Source organism: Pristiophorus japonicus, chromosome 15 (assembly GCF_044704955.1).
Source record: "Pristiophorus japonicus isolate sPriJap1 chromosome 15, sPriJap1.hap1, whole genome shotgun sequence".
NCBI lineage: Eukaryota > Metazoa > Chordata > Chondrichthyes > Pristiophoridae > Pristiophorus > Pristiophorus japonicus.
In genome coordinates, this window is record NC_091991.1 from 156099086 (window position 1) to 156119927 (window position 20842).

The 20842-nt window shown below is 44.4% G+C and overlaps 1 protein-coding gene across 3 annotated transcripts in view; it reads left to right on the plus strand.

Annotated features, from left to right (window-relative positions):
- rhbdf1a (rhomboid 5 homolog 1a (Drosophila)) overlaps positions 1-20842 on the plus strand; it is a 346823-nt gene that overhangs the window by 49513 nt on the left and 276468 nt on the right. The window contains exon 1 of one of the 3 annotated variants that reach the window (XM_070901162.1): positions 7050-7071. The exons of the other annotated variants lie outside the window; for them this stretch is intronic. The gene's annotated coding sequence lies outside the window, so the exon portion shown is untranslated. Of the gene's footprint in view, positions 1-7049; positions 7072-20842 lie in introns of those variants that run through there. 3 annotated transcript variants of the gene reach the window in all.

A 20842-nucleotide genomic window follows, 5' to 3' on the forward strand; every position in this document is an offset into this window, starting at 1 on the left:
ATCCGCTCTCTCGGTTAGATGTAAAAGATCCCATGGCACTATTCGAAGAGCAGCAGAGGCATTCTCCTGGTGTCCTGACTAATATCCCTCAACCACAGATTATCTGGTCCTATTTTTTTCTTTGTTGTTTGTGGCACCTTGATGGGCTCAAATTGTCTGCCGCATTTCCCTACTTTACAGTATCTGCACTTCAAAAGTACTTTATTGGCTGTTAAGGACTGTGGGGTGACATGTGGTATTAGGTGGACAGGTATACATAGAAACATAGAAAATAGATGCAGGAGTAGGCCATTCGGCCCTTCGAGCCTGCACCACCATTCAATATGATCATGGCTGATCATGCAACTTTAGTACCCCATTCCTGCTTTCTCTCCATACCCCTTGATCCCTTTAACCGTAAGGGCCACATCGAACTTCCTTTTGAATATATCTAACGAACTGGCTTCAACAACTTTCTGTGGTAGAGAATTCCACAGTTTCACAATTCTCCGAGTGAAGAAGTTTCTCCTCATCTCGGTCCTAAATGGCTTACCCCTTATCCTTAGACTGTCACCCCTGGTTCTGGACTTCCCCAACATCGGGAATATTCTTCCTGCATCTAACCTGTCCATTCCCGTCAGAATTTTATGTTTCTATGAGATCCCTTCTCATTATTCTAAATTCCAGTGAGTAGAAACCTAGTCGATCCAGTCTCTCATATGTCATTCCTGCCATCCCGGGAATCAGTCTGGTGAACCTTCGCTGCACTCCCTCAATAGCAAGAATGTCCTTCCTCAGATTAGGAGACCAAAACTATACACAATATTCAAGGTGTGGCCTCACCAAGGCCCTGTACAACTGCAGTAAGACCTCCCTGCTCCTATACTCAAATCCTCTCGTTATGAAGGCCAACATGCCATTGCCGCCTTCACCGCCTGTTGTATTTAAAAACAGAAAATATTGCAAATACTCATCAGGTCAGGCATCATCTGTGGAGAGAGAAACAGTTAATATTTAAGTGTATTTTGCTTTCGTTTGGTACAATATTTATTGACTGATGTTGGGTCAGATTGTAAAGCTAAATAGGTTATTCGTTTCGAGATGTTTTCATAGGCAGTCCCTCGGAATCGAGGAAGACTTGCTTCCACTCCCAAAATGAGTTCTTTGATGGCGGAACAGTCCGATGCGAGAGCCACAGACCCTGTTACAGGTGAGACAGACATTTGTCGGGGGAAGGGGTCGGTAGGGCTGGTTTGCCGTGCGCTCCTTCCGCTGCCTGCGCTTGGCCTCCATGCTCTTTGCGTTGGGACTCGAAGAGCTCAACGCCCTCCCGGATGTACTTTCTCCGCCTCAGGCGGTCTATGGCCAGGGGCTCCCAGGTGTCAGTGGCGATGTCGCACTTTACCAGGGAGGCTTTGAGGGTGCCTTTATAATGTTTCCGCTGTCCTCCTTTAGTTCGTTTACCACGAAGGAGTTCCACATAAAGCATTTGCTTAGGGAGTCTTGTATCTGGCATGCGAACGATGTGGCCTGCCCAGCGAAGCTGATCAAGTGTGGTCAGTGCTTCAATACTGGGGATGTTAGCCTGGTCGAGGATACTGATGTTGGTGTGCTTGTCCTCCCAGGGGATTTGCAGGATCTTGCGGAGACATCGTTGGTGATATATCTCCAGCGACTTGAGGTGCCTTCTATACAACGTCCATGCCTCAGATCCATACAGGAGGGTGGGTATTACTAAAGCCCTGTTAATAGATTTGAGGGCCAGGTCTTCAAACACTCTTTTCCTCAGATGGCCGAAAGCTGCACTGGCGCACTGGAAACGATGTTGAATCTCCGCATCAATGTCCACCTTTGTTAAGAGGCTCCCGAGATATGGGAAATGGTCCATGTTGTCCAGGGCCGCGCTGTGGATCTTGATGATTGGAGGGCAGCGCTGAGTGGCGGTGACAGGCTGGTGGAGGACCTTTGTCTTACGGATGTTAAGTGTAAGGTCCATGCTTTCATATGCCTTAGTGAATACATTGACTATATCCTGTCGTTCAGCCTCTGAATGTGCGCAGACGCAGGCGTCGTCCACATACTGCAGCTCAACAACAAAAGTTGAGGTGATCTTGGATCTGGCCTGGAGGCGGCGTAGGTTAAACAGCTTCCCACTGGTTCTGTAGTTTAGTTCCACTCCAGCGGGGAGCTTGTTGATTGTGAGGTGGAGCATGGCAGCGAGGAAGATTGAGAAGAGGGTTGGGGTGATGACGGCAGCCCTATTTGACACCGATCCGGACGTGGATTGGGTCTGTAATGGATCCGTTGGTAAGGATCACGGCCTGCATGTCATCATGAAGCAGGCAAAGGATGTTGACAAACTTTTGGGGGCATCCGAAACTGAGGAGGACGCTCCATAGACCCTCACGATTGACCGTGTCAAAGGCCTTTGTAAGATGGAAAAAGGCCATGTATAAGGGCTGGCGCTGCTCCCTGCATTTTTCCTGCAACTGTCGCGCTGCAAAGATCATGTCTGTTGTGCCCCGTAGGGGACGAAATCCGCATTGTGATTCCGGGAGGAGCTCCTCGGAAGAAGACGATTGAGGAGAACTCTGGCGACAACTTTCCCAGTGGCTGATAACCGAGAGATTCCCCTGTAGTTGTCGCAGTTGGACTTGTCCCCTTTTTAAAAAATTGGTCACAATCTCTGAGATCTCTCGGCATGCTCTCCTCTCTCCAGATGAGTATGGCGAGAAAGCAAGAATGGGGTACTGAAGTTGCATGTTCAGCCATGAACTCATTGAATGGCGGTGCAGGCTAGAAGGGCCGAATGGCCTACTCCTGCACCTATTTTCTATGTTTCTATGTATCTGCGCCAACAGCGCCTCTCCACCATACTTTAGTGCCTCAGCAGGGATTCCAACCACACCCGTAGCCTTGTTATTCTTGAGCTGTTTTATGGCTTTGCCGACCTCGTGCAACGTTGGAGTTTCACTGAGGTGGTGGTGGGTCGTGTGCTGCGGGATGGAGTTGAGAACACTCGAGCCAAAGGCAGAGTCTCGTTTGAGGAGACCTTCAAAGTGCTCCTTCCATCGGGCCCTGACAGCCTCGGTGTCCTTGATGAGTGTTTCCCCGTTCTTGGCCAGGAGTGGGGTGGGGCCTTGGGAGTTTGGACCGTAGGTGGCCTTGATTGCAGCGAAGAATCCTCTCGTAGCGTGGCTGTCGGCCAGTTGTTGTATCTCCTGTGCTTTCTCCATCCACCACCTGTTTTTTACGTCCCGGGTATTTTGTTGGACCTGAGCCTTGAGCCGCCTGTAATGTTGTTTTGCAGCTCCCGAGTTGGGTTGTTGCTTGAGGCTCAGAAATGCTCTGCGCTTGCGATCTATTAGTTCTTCGATCTCCTGATCATTTTCATCAAACCAGTCCTGATATTTTCTGGTTGAGTGACCAAGTGTCTCTTCACAGGCACTGGTTATAGAGGCCTGGAGGGCAGACCAAACGCTATGGACATTCAGCATCTCAGGGTCATCAAGGCACGCCAGATTAGCAGTGAGGCGCTGGCTGTATAGGGCTCTCTTAGCTGGGTCTCTAAATGCCCCGGCATTAACTTTTTTGCGGAACTGCTTCTGCTGTCCCCTCTGCTTTGGAGAAATGTTAATGTTGATGATGGATCCTGTCATGGCACGGGTGATGCGCACATCCTTGCGATCCCTGACTCGGATGATGACATAGTCAAGCAGGTGCCAGTGGTTGGCGTGGGGGTGTTGCCACGATGCCTTGTTCCGAGATGTTCTGATACCCAGATGTGTAAACTGTAGTTTCATGTACTGCGCTATTTCATGTGATTGTGGCCCCTCTGTTGGGTTAAACAGGAAACTGCCAAACTGAAAAGCACCCATTCCTTTCCTTGCCTCTGGGCATTGAGCTGCTGTCCTTCGGCAGTAAGGAGTGGGTGCTGTGGTGTTGTCTTCACAATCAAACACATTTCCTAATTGTGCCATCAGCATGCTCTGCTTAGACTAAAATAATCCTAAAAATTAATTGAACTAGACCAAAAACATATTCGTGTTTTGTGGGTAGGGAGGGGTTAATGATCGTGCTTTAAGGTGCGGGCACTTGAACAATATGGCTGTAATTATTTTTTAAAGGCTGTATTTAAAATGTTCGGTTTATTGTCTTATTGTTTCTTTCCTCCGATAACTCTATTCAGTGTTCAAGTTCACCGGGATCCTCATAAATATTTAAATAAAGAGAATGGTGTCAGGGAGGTACCTTGTATCACTCAGTGGAGTTTGAAACAGTGTATTTAAAAGAATAATTTATTTTTGATTATAAACCACCAATATAAATCTATATGATCAAATAATGCAACTGTCTGTTTCAGTATTTACATTGTAATCTGATTGGTGCCACTAGTGTTGCAATGTGGACAGATCACACACATTTTCCACATTTTCCCAATGTTTTCCACATCTGTTGGAGATAGCCATTGTAGGCTGCAGGAGATAACTGGAAAGATTTTGTGCTCTGGGAGTAGGCTGGGACTGATATTTACTTTAGAGCTTTTGATAGGAGATATGTGTATGAAGCAATGTGGTCACGATAGATATTACTTTTAACAAAAACAGATATCTAGATGGGAAAAGTAGGGGCCAAACAAGAATGCATGAACGTTTGAATATTGAATGAGAGTAAAAATAAATCCTGGAGACTGAAATGTGCTATTCTTCTGTAAACGTCTTCTGGAATCTTGTCGGTATTTCCTGCAAAGGTTTTTTCATGTTGTACAGTTAATATCAAAGGTAACATGAGTTGAGATTTTAAGATACATGGTTGAGGTTATAACTATCAGGAAATACTGACCAGGCTAGGGCTCTTTTCCCTAGAATAGAGAAGACTGAGGGTGACCTAATTGAGGTCTTTTAAACTATGAAAGGTGCTTAGAATGTGGTTTATTACCATATGGACTACTTGAGGCAAATAGCATAGATGCATTTAAGGGGAACCTAGATAAATACATGAAGGAGAAAGAAACAGAAAGGCTTGTGTAGAGCATAGACCAGTTGGGCCAAATAGCCTGTTTCTGTGTTGTAATTCTATGATGGTAAAGAGCCTTTTTGACGCTAACCAGGAGGAGGTTGTGTACACTGAGCAGTACATTTGTCAAAACTATCATTCATGAATAAAGACTTGGAATGCTGCCATGGTTGTATTATGCGCACATATATTTCGAACGGATGGTTCTTTTTAACCGCTGTACCTACCCTGGTGCCTCTCTGATATTCTTAAACTTACCCTGGTACTCTGGTGAGGTACCATGTGAAGGCCAGGGATGTCAGTGATGCTTGGCTGCTATGGTATAAGGGACAAATGTGGCCCTTATCTCAGGGTTTCTGCATCCTGGGATAACTCGTAAGCAGCCTATATCGCCATTGCATGTGTGAGGGAAGCCTAGTCCTGCATCTGAGGGATTGGCTAGAAAAGGACATGAGGTGTCCTCGAGAAGAGAGGATGGCCTCATGATGGTGGACCCTGGCCACACCACTAGAGCTGGGTCCTGGATCAGAATACCCATTAATCAGCAGGAGGGCTAACCTAACAGTATCAGTTTGATCTGGAGAGATGGTACCCCAAAGATGCCATTATTCTCTAAAAGTGGTCCCCCAAGGCCTGGTCAGTGATCAAAGAATCCATGTTGGATGCACTAACTGGTTTGGAGGCCTCTTTGTCAGGAGGGGGTCGGATGCAAATGTTCCTGGTAGCACTTTATTGTATCAGATCCTCCGATATTAACACTGATGATGATGTTGACCTCTGCCATCTCAATCAGATCCTGCAAGAAGGTCCTAAGTACTGTCATGTGAGTGCAGTGCTCACCCAGCTTCCATTTGACAGCAGGACCCCAGAGATCTGAGTCCTCAGGTTTGAGAGCTAGAGGAAATCTGCTACAGAGCCTCTGCCTTCCCCCCACCGCCGTTGGAACCTCCGACTCTAATGGCAGTGTTGGAGTGACCGATGAAGAGGTGCCACTCATAAAGAGACTGCAAGTGGGGGCAGGGAGCTTACCATACCTGCTCTGATGAGGTCATTAAACTTCCTCCTGCAAAGCAGTCCTGAGGCCAAATGCGTGGCACTCACTACCACAGCCACGTCCTGCCATGTGCTTGGCAGGTCTCAGGCTCCCGACCCTAAAAAGGCCTGTCTATCCAGCCTCATAACTCGGTTAGGAGGACATCCAGGGCCACCTCCATGAAGTTTGCTGCTTGTTTGTTTGATCTGGCTCTGGTTTCGTGCTTTTTTATTTGTCCTGCTGCGGTGCCAGCCTCTCCTCAAGGTATGCCTCCCCGGCCCCCCCCCCCCCACAACCAACTTTTAGGTCTTATTTGGAGTTGTATTCACCTCCAGTATTTCTGAGCCAGGTACATATATGCAGCCTACATGCCTCTACATTTTTAAGCTAGCTGCTCCTGCAGTTTATGGTAGGATCAGCGCTATGACCTCATGGCAGATAAAGTGCCGGCCACCTCAGTTTTGATGGTGCTGTTGGAATTCGGGCCCAGAATGTTTTCTTCACTTGACACAGGGTGAAGCTCTGCTTTCATCTCATTTGACTCTGTTCCCTTTCTACCATTTTAGTTTGAAGGGACCATTCCTAATAGTGGTGCCTTTCTCTTGATGATGATACTTGTATGTAATTTGTCCTGGTGATGTTGGCTCTGCCCAGAATCGATGTTGCAATCAGCCACGGGGTTCCTGGAAAGAGACAGAAAAACTAAGATGTCCTTTCCTATCTCTATTCAGTGATTGGGCGTGGCTGTGATATCCCTTAGTGAAATACGTTTCCAATATCTAGGCTCAGACATACATGGGTGAGATTACAGAGAATGCCTGGGCTTTCTATAACCACCCCCAGCATGAATAACTTTGGGAAGAAGGGAGAAAGTTGAAAGGAAAAGAAAATGGAGCCTTGATTATCTTTACAGGTGAAGTTCATCAAAATAGATTACACAATGGGAGTGTATTTCCTTATGAGCAAGAGCCTATTGTGACGGATCTAATTGCATCCAGTTATAATCCTGCCGGGCCTTTTTGCAGCATACAGATGAAATATTGGTAAGCCCACTGCATTTCCCAGCCTGTGTCACACATTCAAGCTGTGTTTAGCCTCATTTGTGAAGAGTTTTCTCAGTTTTCAAAGAGACTATTACACCAAGTGCTCTTTGTGAAGTGTTCATTCTTGCAGAGAAGAAATAATTGACCTTGACCGTGTTGCCATGCTTTTTATTGGCCAGTCTCAGCAAAGCATTGACTGCGACCACGGATATCCCTGCAAACTGGTTCACTGCTTTGGCACTTGTGAAAGGAGCTGCTTGAAAACAAGTAGCTAAATGGAAGGAATTGTCAAATATTGAGACTATCAAAAAGTACTATGCCACAAATTCACTCGTGTTAAACAAGTAGCTGGTTATGTGCAAACCTTTTACCTAGTTATTCTCTGTTAGTGCAAGCTTCTGCTACAGAAATAATATAAGTATTGGTAAGTAGTGTTTCATCTGAATGTTCAAAACAACTTTCGTGACATGCTAGATAGAATAATGGATAGCTGGGAGTGATATCATCAGTGTATGTTAGAAGACAGCGAATGTCCTGATAGCACACGTTTATCTCATGTTTGTGACACTATCTACTAAATGTTTAATGGCATAGTTCTGTTGCCATATGTGGTCTAAAGAATAAAAACATTAAATTGTTTTAAAGAAATGTGATTTTGCTTTAAGAAAAAAACATACATAAGATTACACCAGATATACGGCACAGAAACAGGCCATGCCACACCACCGGCATTTATGCTCCACTCGAGCCTCCTCCCATCTTTCCTCATCTAAATTTATCTGCATAACCCTCTGTTCCCTTCTCCCTCATATACTTATCTTACTTCTGTTGATTTTAAATTAGTTCTGTCTGATCGAGACGGACGTACGGTGGTGAGTTATAACACTGGGCAGGACACTTCACCTTGCAGTGAGACAGTGACATCATTGATCATGTCTACTGCCACTTTTCCTCCCTTTATATAAGATTCTAAACTGCATTGTGAAAGGTCACTGTGCTACTGAGCTAATTTGCTGTGTTGCTGTCATTTATGATGAGGTAGAAGATTCCTGGTGCAGGTGGTTCCTGGGTGTTCCATAATAATATCTTGCCTAATGACTCTTGAGTACGAAAGCGCTTCCTGGTAAACAATGAGTGCCGATGACCTCAGTTGGGGAACTGACTCAGAAGGTTACTGTGCCTGCATGTCTGATGGTGTGGTTGATTCCACCTTTTATTTTTTGTTTAATGGCAAGTGGTATCTAAAACGGCCACTATATACATCAGAGGCCTGAATTTCTGGTCGTAGTTAGGCTGGAGCAGAGGATTTGTCCACTGGCTTCCCACCCTGATCTTTCCGACTTCAATTTTAAATTTGCAAATGGCAAGGACACCCAACTTATGCTTGTAGGGTCCTCCTTTATATATGCAGATTGGGCCCCGATAATGTCATCACAGCCCGATTGCAATATTAACCCAAGACCTGAGTGGAAGAGCAATAGTGGCTTTCCTGCCAGGCCAAAGCTGTCGGGAAGTGGATTCCGAGCCACAAGAAGGCACCTACAGGCCCCACGAGGAAACCTTGGGCTTATTTTCCTGTTCCCTGACTGTGCCCCCTGTCAGAATTCCCCTCCTACAGACTTGCGTGAGGGCTGAGGATCCCTGGTCCTCGACAATGGCCTCCTGCTATCCGATTTTAATGGCTGGGAGCAGGCAGCCACTTCCAGGCCATCTTTGGTCAGTAAGTCTGCCAGTGGCATGCTAATGAGGCCTAGCCTTTAAAATTGGCTGGGACTACCCACTACTGCTCACGGACGGGGCTGCCCGCTCGCTAGACCGCACTCCCGCCCCAGACTTAAAATCAACCCCTGTTGAGTTTAGTAAATTCTGGAAACAAAAATCAAATCGTTACCTTTTGTTGTTTATTTTGCTACTGTGGGGAGATCTTGACTGTGTACATGTGTGAACTTGTGATGGCAAATCAACAACCCTCTCTTCGATCCTGATGTAATTGAAGCGGTTTCGATGGGTATTATCTAGCAGAGTTTCTGCCTTTATTTTACTTTCTCCTAGTTTAATGAAAAGTGGCTGAGAGATATCTATGGAAGTGCCTTCTTATCTATGTGTGGCCATTGGACCTAGGCACCCAGTCGGTATATTAATGTTACACAATCCGAGTGCACTGCAAGTACTGTTAAATTATTCATTTGGAGGCCCTTGATTCCATTTCAAGGTAATGAATAAGACTGGTTTTAATGCTGTGGCACCATTTATCTGTATTAGCATCAGCATTATTGATGGCACTAATGGTGAGCATAAAATATTTCCCAATGTTTTTCCATCTATTGAAAAAGAAGCCATAAACAATGTAATTTATATGAGCGGTTGATGCATTGGTGAATGCAATATTGAAGGCTGAAGTGTTCTGCCTCAAAATTAAAATATTGCACGGTGAAATAGCTTTGACCAATGCTGCAAATAAAATCACAAATCTGATCCGTTATTATTTGGTCTTTTACAGCTCATATTTATCTCTTTCATTTATTAGTATGAATGGGTGTACTCTAAGTTGTGGTAATATACTGCAAAATTATCTCTCTTTACCTCAAATGTTTAGACAAATGAATTCTTAAGACTCTTCTGGTTGAAACGTGAGACGCAGCATGGTCTGCTTTCCAGCCTGTGCTGCGATGACCGGCGTAAAGTTCAGTGCCAAGGGTTGTTTGGTGTAATGTGTTTTGTGTGGCTCAGTATATCTCTGGAGACTTTTAAGGCATCTAATAATAGAAGAGCTGAACATAGTTCACTTACATGATGGGAATGGAGTTCGTGGAGCTTACTGTAGATTCCAGTTTTAGACAATTTGGCTACAGACTTAGATTTCAGTCTCTCATACTGTACCACCTACTATTTTGATTTACTGCCTTTCAGCATTCCTTAGAATTTGGCACTCCTTATGCCGGACTTGCCACTGGTTGTTTGGGACTTGGCAACTGAATTTGGTTTGTGTCTATATTCCATCTTCTGCTTCTATCGTAGTTTTTGTTCTTCGGACGAGGGTAGGATTGAGCTGGTAAAGTCTGTGAGCTTTAACGATTGATGTTGTTCAGTATCTGGCCCGCAGCAAATTCTCACCTACAAGGATTTTCCAGTTTATCTCTCCTTTTCCTCTTCCCCCGCACCACCACTCCCACTGCCCGCCGCCCCACAAGATGCAGCATTATGTCATTGTGCAGTTTGTTACCTAGCAGCTGACTAGCTGCGAGCCAAAGTGCCTATTGAGTCAGTCTCCCTGAATGGGAGAGCAGCTTTCGATGGTTAGGCCCGACAGGCTGCTGCTGACTCTGCATTTATAACATTTTCAGATCTGGTACATGTGTGTGTCGTGGAAGGTGGATTTATGGGGCTTTTGAGGACAGTTTTCTGTCAGGAAATGAGTCCAGATTTCCCAGGGGCCCCACACCAGCAGGCCTTTCACTGTGGTTATTCTAGCACTTGATTTGTTTTGCTTTTTACGACCAAATTCAATGTTTACATGAAGGATGAGGAAGTGAGATCCTCTCACAGGCACTGGCCGCTACCTGGGGAGTGGGAATTACAGGCCAGGATGACCTCTAGAAGCAAAACACAAACTCTCCTCCATGGAGCTATTTGGGGATATATTGTAATCATTCTCATTCTGAAGTATAAGGCAGTGCATGCCACTTTTGTAGACCTTCATGTTCTGTATTAAATAACTGTCAGCACTGTGCATGCCTACTCTTTATCAAAGTAATTGTGCCCATCACTCCAGACATTAACCAAAGATAGTAACACTTCACACATTCAGTCCACCAAATTCCTGGAGTGGTTTCTATAAATGAATAGTAAAGAATCATACATACTAAGAGAAACTTAGAGGAATCCAGTGTTCCCAGGAGCCATGGGAACTAAAGCTGCATCAAAAATTGTAGTTTTGTGAGTTTTTGGCCAAACTCTGTATTTAGCATCATAGAATCTTATAGTACAGAGGGAGGCCATTCGGCCCATCGGTGCCTGTGCCGGCTCTTTGAAAGGGCTGTCCAGTTAGTCCCACTCCCCTGCTCTTTCCCCACAGGCCTGCAAACTTTCCCTCTTCAAGTACTTCCAGTTCCCTTTTGATTGTTATTGAATCTGCTTCCACCGACCTTTAAGGCCGTGCGTTCCAGATCAGAACAAAAGGTGTGATGGGTATTTTGAGCAGCAAAGAGTTTATTAATGAAAGATGATCTTATCCAAAAAAGCAAAACACTGCGGATGCTAGAACTCTGAAATAAAAACAGAAAATGCTGCAAATGCTCGGCAAGTCGGGCAGCGCATGTGGAGAGAGAAACCAAGTTAACCGGTTTAGGTCAGGTGATTTTATGTTGATCTGTAGCAGGGTGACGGAATTATTCAGCTGTCAGGCAGACGGCCGTTTCTCCCCCTTTGCTCTTGCTGTCTGTGCCAGTGCAATGCTGGCCAGTAAAAGTCCTGCAATTGGGGCAGTGTGGTGATCTTGGATTTTGAACGCGTGACCCCACCCCCCCTGATGTCACGGACATTATTCCATGATATCAATAGTCAGATGGCTATCTCATAGAATGTGACACCACTCTTATCTCTGTGCGTGGGCTCATCATCATCATCATCATCATCATCATCATCATCATAGGCAGTCCCTCGGAATAGAGGAAGACTTGCTTCCACTCACAAAATGAGTCCTTAGGTGACTGAACAGTCCCATACGAGAACCACAGTCCCTGTCACAGGTGGGATAGACAGTTGTTGAGGGAAGGGGTGGGTGGGACAGGTTTGCCGCACGCTCTTTCCGCTGCCTGCGGTTGATTTCTGCATGCTCTCGCCGATGAGACTCGAGGTGCTCAGCGCCCTCCCGGATGCACTTCCTCCACTTAGGGCGATCTTTGGCCAGGGACTCCCAGGTGTCGGTGAGGATGTTGCACTTTATCAGGGACACTTTGAAGGTGTCCTTGTACTGTTTCCTCTGCCCACCTTTGGCTCGTTTGCCGTGAAGGAGTTTTGAGTAGAGCGCTTGCTTTGGGAGTCTCGTGTCAAGCATGCGAACAATGTGGCCTGCCCAGCGGAGCTAATCAAGTGTGGTCAGTGCTTCAATGCTGGGGATGTTGGACGCTAACGTTGGTGCATCTGTCCTCCCAGGGGATTTGCAGGATCTTGCGGAGACATCGTTGGTGGTATTTCTCCAGCAACTTGAGGTGTCTACTGTACATGGTCCATGTCTCTGAGCCATACAGATGGGCAGGCCTGTAGACCATGAGCTTGACCATGGGACAGTTGGTCACAGCTTACGATGGGGCAACTTGCAGTGTAGATTTAGCAGAGCCGCACTCTTTTTAGTTGATGTCCCAGGACCTGGCCTGTAGTATAAAAGACTCTGAAGATATTGTGCTGATCTTTGAGAAAAAAGCACGCTCTGGTATAAAAGCTTTACTGACTTTAACATCGTAATGGTGTATCTATGTCCAGAAATGTGGTGGAACTGCAGTCAGTATGACACTCCATACACATTTAGGAATAGGTGAAACTTTTGGTGGTGGCACAAATTCAGAAATTTCTGCCCCACAGTTTCCTCTGGCTGACCATGAGCATCAATAGAGGAGATTCATTATTTTATATAAATAGAGATTTGGGTTGAAATTTGCTGTGGGCTTCAGTGCAAAGCAGGTGATCGTGAAATAGCAGCCCGTTTTACACACCTCCTGATTTTCTTTCAGGAAAAATCTGATAATTTTTTACCTCCCCATCCTGTATCGCGGACAATAAATCCAATCACACTACCCAATGTCTGCCAACTCTGCATCGATCTGGGATCGAGCACGGTAGCTTTCTGTACGGATCAGAGCCAGACTTGGATGCTGCGTTTACCTTGGTTACATTTTATGTGGTTCAGTGCTTAAAGATTGGTTCACCTGCATTCTGGATCACATTATAATTACATGCAGGTCCATGATGATCCCCAGCAGGGTGCTTTCTGGAGTTTGTAAATTAAGTGAGATGCTGCAGAAGGCCAGGTATTTTGCCAATGAGGGAAGAACCTTTTGGGGGTCGGGGGAAGTGACCCTGGTTGCACTTGCATACCTCCTAGTGGTTGATAACAGAACAATACGGCTACAGGCTCGAGCTCAGGGCACCTGCCATCCCTTGTGGGCAGGGAATGGTGCAAAGGGCTTGTGAGATGTGGAGGAGAGAGACAATCTAACCTTGCAATTTAAATGTTAATTTTTTCATTTATTTAAAATTATCCAATTAATTTTTTAAATAATAATGCGCTTAAACATTAGAGCAGTTGTTTGGAACTCTGAAGAATAATGGTAGCCTGCAAAGGGCAACATTTCTTTTCGGCATTTGGAGTTACATCATTGTAACATAATGTGCTAATGGCTTATTTTAGACCTGGATCCCTGGCTTTAATTGCACCGACCCCCTGGCTCCACTGATGTCATTAAGATAACTCAGATATCTGGAAGTTAAAAATTTATATTCATCGCACCCAGTTCAAAATAGAACCCACCGTCATTGGCGAAAGAGGCACCTTCATTCACACTCGGGCGCAATATTACTGATGATATTCCGTCTTCAATAATCGCTGTTGGTTGTAAGTGAAGTGCATTTCTAAATCATATTGCAAGTGTTTGATTTGAAGTGTGTGCGTGAGTGTACTTTTGATAAACTGATGTTAACACTTACCTTTCTGGAAATAAGAAACTAACCCAGCAAATCGGGGAGTGAGAGGAGCTGAAGTGTTCTTGCAGAGAGCCAGCACGGGCCGAATGGCGGCCTCTTGTGCTGTAACCATTCTATGATGAGCGCTATGACTGACATTTCAAAGATGATTATGGTTTTCAAAGGCCTGCTGTTTAAGGTGGCACAGCCCATCAACACAACAGCACAGAGTTCAAATACCCTGCTACTCTTGCTGATTCTCCAGAAACAAATTGGGGCTTGCCCACTGGTGAAGTTATTTTATCAGGTTTGTAAATGCAATAAGGGCATGATGGTGAGATGATAGAATTATGGCGACAAGCATGTTTTACTTGAAGACTAGTATCAGCTGCGATCTGATGCATGACATTGCTGAACTGAGAGTTTGTCTGTCTCTCCCCAACAGAGTTGACTTGACAAACGGCCTAATGCAAAGACCACACTCCCCTCAAAAATGCACAGTCATAATGTACATGCAGGATATTTAATAATTTAATCTCAAACTTAAAATTCTTCCCTGAATATCATGCTCGCTCTTCTGTGCAGGCCTCAAGTTAGCTTATACCAAAACAAGTATTACCTGTATCTTTTTTTTTTTAAAAAGGGGCTTTTATTCGATAGAAATTCATCTCCTTCGAGCTGTTGAAGTGGCATGTGTCTTTGTTTTTTTTTTAACTAAAATTAAACTGTTATAAACTCAGTGCCCTGAGCTCACTCTAGTATTACTAATTGCAGGCTATGCTACCATCTGCTGTGTAAGGAGTTCCAGGTTAGCTCATTATGGGTACCTCTTGAACAGCAGTTGAGCAAACTTCAGAAATTAAGCAGTGAAAAAAGTTAGAATGTGAGTGGATGATCAAAACAAGACAACATGAGATGCCAGAATGAATAAATGAGCTCATTGTAGCAAATGACTATGTGTTTTGTCCCCCTCCCTCCTCCTGACTACCCTTGTTAATCTATAATCAGGACCAGTCATCTGTACCATCGGGGCAGTGCGTGGCTTGCTTTTCGTTTTTTTGAGTTGGCTGTGAGATTCTTTGTTGTCCAGCAGACTGTAAGTACAGTGGGTATCTTATTCAGCCAGGGCAGTGATTAAATGCAGCAAGCCACGAAGAGAGACTCCCTTTCACAAAACTCTTGATGCATTAAGCAAATTGTGCTGGATCAAGAAGCTCCTGGATGTAAATTTCATACAACCGCCTTCGCCCTGAAATTCGACACTTATTATTTCAGAAGGATTTGGTATTCTCATTGCACTTTCAAGATGTCTCACACGGAAGTAACTTCTTAAGTTTAAAGCTTCTTGCAGTCAACCTCGTGAGCAATTGCATGTTCCTGCTGAAAGAAACCAGTTCGAACTTGTCAGTAAAATTGAAAGCTGGTGAGGAAGAGAAATCAATTTGTTAAAAATAAAACTCATAAAAAGTTTCACGGTGTAAGTGTAAGTAAATCCAGTGAATTTGAGTATGTGTTAGCTACTCACTGCCTGTCCACTTGGAAAAGTACCAGTTGGTTGACTCCAGCTGTGGTGAATATGAGGGTGAGGTAAGCATTGGCTCTGTATTTTCTACTTGCAACCAACGACTTCTATGTGTTTTCACATGAAAACATAGTGTGTGAAACATTTTTTGAAAGCTGGAAGCTCTTGACCCCTTGGTGTTAGACAACTGTTATAGATCTCAAGTTGCACTTTTAATACATGTGTGAAGTTATTTTCATTAACTGAGTTCAGTTCATAGTGTCCTTTGAACATAATATTTTAACACGGCAAATGTTGATATATTTTTGATATTACTACAGTGCTGAGGTTAACAATGTCTATATGAAAACGATGGCCATGGCTTGTAGATTTTGGATGATTCATGCACCATCGTAATAGCCAGAAAAAGATCACGTGGCCAGAAATATATATATATTTTTAAGTTGTGGGGGAGAGGTAAATACTTTATGTTTGAGTGGTGTAAGCACTGCATTTCAATTGTATGCAAGGGTAGGATTCATTGCCTGCATTCTTTTTAAATGTTTAAAAAAAAATGGAACCCAGGATATTTTATAGGAAAGAATACTTAAAAAAACTGAAGTCAATGAATTGTGAGATAGTATTGGATCATTCCAGATATTAACGATGAGGCCAAAAAATGCCATGAAATTGTAATTTTGCAAGTTTAAGCATTGCTGCCGCAGCCTTGTTGGAGTATTAACTTGTAAAATCCTTTAAAATTATACCTGGAGAAAATCTAATTTATGTCATTCACTGTGAAATTTGGTATTGTGCTGTTAATGATTCCAAATTCATGGAAATGGTCTTTGATTGTATTAGTGACTGAGTTGTTTGTGAGTGCTGATCCTGAGTATGTGTTCTTGTTTGGGAGTGCTTTGAAACATGTAGGGCATGCAATTGGGCCGGATAGTGCCCGTTATTTAGCGCTATGATTGCCGTTTGGGGACCAAGATGGCGTCCAATGTGCCCGCACACATACTTCTGTCATGAATCGCACTGGGCGCCATCGTGGTGAGGGCGTTGACGAGTGCGTGGCTAACGTCCATCGTAAGTATGCAGAGTAGGCAGATCATGATGTCAATCGGTATATAGTGCTGATTTGACGCCAGCGCTGCCATTTTGGAGCTCAACGCTCCAGTCAATGCCTTCTCTCAACCTTGCACCGCTGAACATGTGTTGAGCAACAGGAAGGACCTCCACCCTCCTCACCAGCACTATTTAAAGGGATCATCAACTACTTCCAGGTTAGTTGATTTCTTCTGGCTGTTGCCACGATTGTACAAGTGTTTGGTGCTTTCCATAGTTATTTCAAGTTGCAAAAGTCTCCAGGGAGTGGTGTGGCAGGTGCTGAAGGACTTTTTGCTGACTTCAAGGCTTCTGCACAAACCAGTTGCTCCCAGACATGGGTGCAATAGTAGGCATTTTCCTTGGAATACAGTATGGCTGGGAAAATGAGCAGAGTCCACGCAGAGCAGGACAAACTGCTGGAAGAGGGAGGAGGGGGAGAAGGGGTCTCAGCAAGAGGCCATATCCGCACAGGGTATTCAGGGAACAATTCTCCTACCGGAACCTGAACCTTTGAGGAACAATGTGTCAGACGTCTGCGCTTCAATGAGAGCGTCCTCACTGAAATCTACCACCTGCTGCAACCACATCTGCAACCTCTGAGCAGGGTGAGGGCCGTGTTGCCAGTGGCTGGGAAGGTGAGTATGGAGATGAACTTTTATGCGTCTGGGTCCTTCCAGGCTGGAGCTGGAGATATTTGCAACATCTCGCAGTTTGCTGTCCGCTGTTGGGTAAGTGAGGTTGCTGAGGCTCTGTATTCAAAGAGAGCTGACTTGCCAGAGACCAGCAGCCAGAGTGAGCATGTGACTTTGCTAGGATTGCAGACTTCAACATGGTGCAGGGCGCCGTTGACTGCATGGTCATTGCTTTGCAGGTGCCACATGCCAACTCTGGCATATACCGGAACCAAAGCGGATTCCACTCCCTCAACGTCCAGCTGGTGTGTGACCATAGGCAGCGAATCATGCAGGTCAATGCCCGGTATCTTGGCAGCAGTCATGATGCATTCATTCTGTGGCAATCCGCTGTGCCATCTGCATTGAGCCACCACACCAAACCAAAGGGTGCCTACTGGGCAACGAGGGCTATTCAGCTGGCAGTGTGTGCAAGCTGAGAGATATGGATGTGAAGCTTGCAGCAGTGCTGAGTGTGTGTTGGTGAGGTGAAGCTATATGTTGGGTATGAGTCCTGATTGAGATTGTTGGTAGGTGAGTGATGGGGGTGTGGTGGATTGAGCAGTGGCTGAGGCTAGTGCTGCAGTTGGTGAGATATGGCATTTGAAGATGCACTCACTGACCTTTACCACTTGTGTGAGGTCATTGAACTTCTTGCGGCACTGCATCCAGGTCCTCTGGGCTTGTCTCCTGGCATTGACCTCCGTGGCTATCTGCTCCCACTGCCCTTTTGACTGTGTGTCTGGAGGGCCTCCTGTCCCCATGCTTTAAGTGGCGCGAGGAAGTTATGATTTTGGGTCTCCTGCTGATTGGTACAGCCAATGAACAGCACAGTTAGCGCTGGCAGCTTGATGTTGGCATACTGCCTACATTTGACTCAACGGCACAGGTTAATTGCACATCGCGATCCCCACGCCTGTTTTCAGGGGCTATCCAATTTAGCCCCGTAGAATCAATACAACTCGTGTATCCTTTGAAGACATACATTTTACACAAACATTTTTTGTCTCCATTTCTGAAATTTAAGACTGACCTGATGAGTATTGTGCTCTAGTATCAGATACTTCTCTGCAACAAAAAAATCCCATTGATGGTGGAAGCATTGTGATAAGTTTGAAAATGGAGGAAGGGCATACGAATTCTTCAAAAAACATCTACTTGTACATTTCAGTTTGGGGTTAGTGAAGAGGCCTGTATTTAGATATTCTGTTTTAGCTTGATCTGTACTGACCCATCAAACTATGAGCTATATCTGATGATGTTTGATAAATTGTAAATTGGTGACATTGTATGAGCATACAAAGCACACAATAAGAATTCCTCTTTGGCTCAGACTGTATGCAATAAGCCAATTTACATTACTGTACCTACCCAAGACTTCCAGTCAGGTACATTATATGCCAGTGATTTTCAGCATCCAAATAAGGTACCGACAAAAAAGAACACTAAAGTGAACAAATGTTGAGGTTTCTATTTTGTTTTGAGGATGATATTCAATTTTATTTGCTTAAGTTATAATTAATTGATCAATTATTTGACTATTTAATAACATCCAAATATTCTTAAACTGTCCTGTTAATAGATTTGGATGCAGTATGAAGAATCTGAAATGTTCAAATAGTAAAATATTATTGGACTTTTATTTAGAAGTTGGTTTGTGCCTGACCTGGACAAATGGAAGGAAGCTTAATTGGCCAGAAAAGTAGAGGAGTTGATTGTGCGCGTAAGACAGCGAATGTTTATTTCACTGGCAACTCCTGAAAGAAATGTAAAAGTCACGGAGCCCTACAGTTCTGTATGAAGTCCTTTGTGTGTGCTGTTCTCCATCATTGTGTGTACAAAAGGACTTTATATAATTCTACTTGTCAAAAGATTAATAAAAATAAGAAATTCAGTCACAAGTTTTCATTCTCGAACCATTTGGCACTGGACAACTACTTTAAAACCCACTAAGTGAAAGAGTTTCACAGTGCAATATATTCGTGGAAGTGAGCACAGACGCGTTTACAATAAAGATGATCAAACTACAAGGATAATGGCATAATCTTTTAAAGCAGGAGTTACTGACGTCAATACTGGAGGTAGGAAGGAAAGTGCTGAGGGGACTCCAGGAGGATATATCTTAATTTCCAAAAATAATTCATGAGAAATATCATTTGCTAATTTCAGGGTAATGCACTAACCCTACAGAATAGGCACCAGCATTTCCAATGTTAACGTGCTTCTGGATTTCATTCTTTTGAAGGTAACATGAGTACAAGTGGAATATTTAATGACCAAGGAATTTGTCCCCTGCTAGTCCAGTTCTACAAAACTGTATCCTAAGTAAATCTCTCAATGCATTTTCTTTTTAACACTAAAGCAGTTTAATAGTTAAAAATGGTTGATAATTCTTCAAACTATAGGATATTGGTGCAGGTAAACAGAATATTTTCTCATTTCAAATGGCAAGTGTTCGTTTTGAGCACTCCCAAGCTTTTGGTAGAAGAGTCTTCTATGGCGACCTCCCTTTGTCTACACCACCAAGGCATCTTGCCCTTAACCTGAGAAGGGAAGACTATACTTAACTAGTTTCCCATCCCCAGAATCCCACACCAGGCATTCTGTGGCACCTCGGACTGATTGCCATTTAGCACATTTAAGGCAGTTCTGTTGCTGTGGACAATGCTCACTAGGAGCTTGGTTGAGACTTCCCAATTTATTTTATATTAAAACCGTACAGCCAACTGCCAGAGAATTCCATTGGATCAGGCCCAAATCGGGAGGTGCAGGACACGCTGCCCGTGTGCAATGAGGCCGGTGCCTGGACCAGACGAGATTGGCTAAGGGTCTCTGCAGAGTCCGTCCGGGGTGGGTTGAGGAAGGCATCTGTGGGTGGGTTGAGCAGTGGCCGACAGCCCCCATGATTTTAATATGGAACCGGAAGGTGCCCTCCTGCTCTGCCTGGCTCCACAATAAGGTAAGTAATAAAACAATAAACACACCTTTTGGGTGACAGGCCTTTAAGGACTGCTGATTTGGGTGCTGAGCGCATGAAAAAACTGCGCATGCGCAGTCGTTCGCAAACCAGTTTCTCAAACGCATTAGCCCCACTACCCGATTTGCATATGCAATCAGCCGAATGCAGGCATGCGTCTGGACGCCTACAACACAACCCGATTCAATATAGCAAATGGCGGAATGCAGCACGGAATGAACATGCGATTAGCATTTCCTCATAATATTCTCTTTTATACCGGCACTCGTTTAGTTTGGATTCTTCTATTTTTTTTCTCTGGCTCCCTGTGCTTGCATTACTAAATCTTTTTTTTTAATCCCAATGACGCATTGTGGACCAATTAAAAACTGAGTCTAGGATTCCACGGCTGAGAATAAGGAGCCAGATTTAGCAATGTAAACGCCAGGAGCTAGCTCTTGAATGCCATTCTCCCAGATTCTGAACTAAACAAGCACCAATGTAAAAGAGGCTTGAAAGAATCAGAGGATGGATTTTAACATGTTCCCTGATTTATCAAAAGACCAAGATCTAAAATGTGTATACAGTGTAGCCAAGGAAAATACTCAACTCTGGAATCATTGAATCTTACAGCACAGGAAGCCACCATTCAGCCTATGCCGGCTCTTTGAAGGAGCTATGCAATTAGTCCCACTCCTCTGCACTTACCCCATAGAACTGCAGTTTTCTTCCCTTCGAGTATTTATCCAATTATCTTTCGAAAGTTTCTATAGAATCTACTTCCAGCACCCTTTCAGGCAGTGCATCCAGATCATAAGATGCAGTGTGGAAAAAAAAATTCTCATTTCTTTTGCA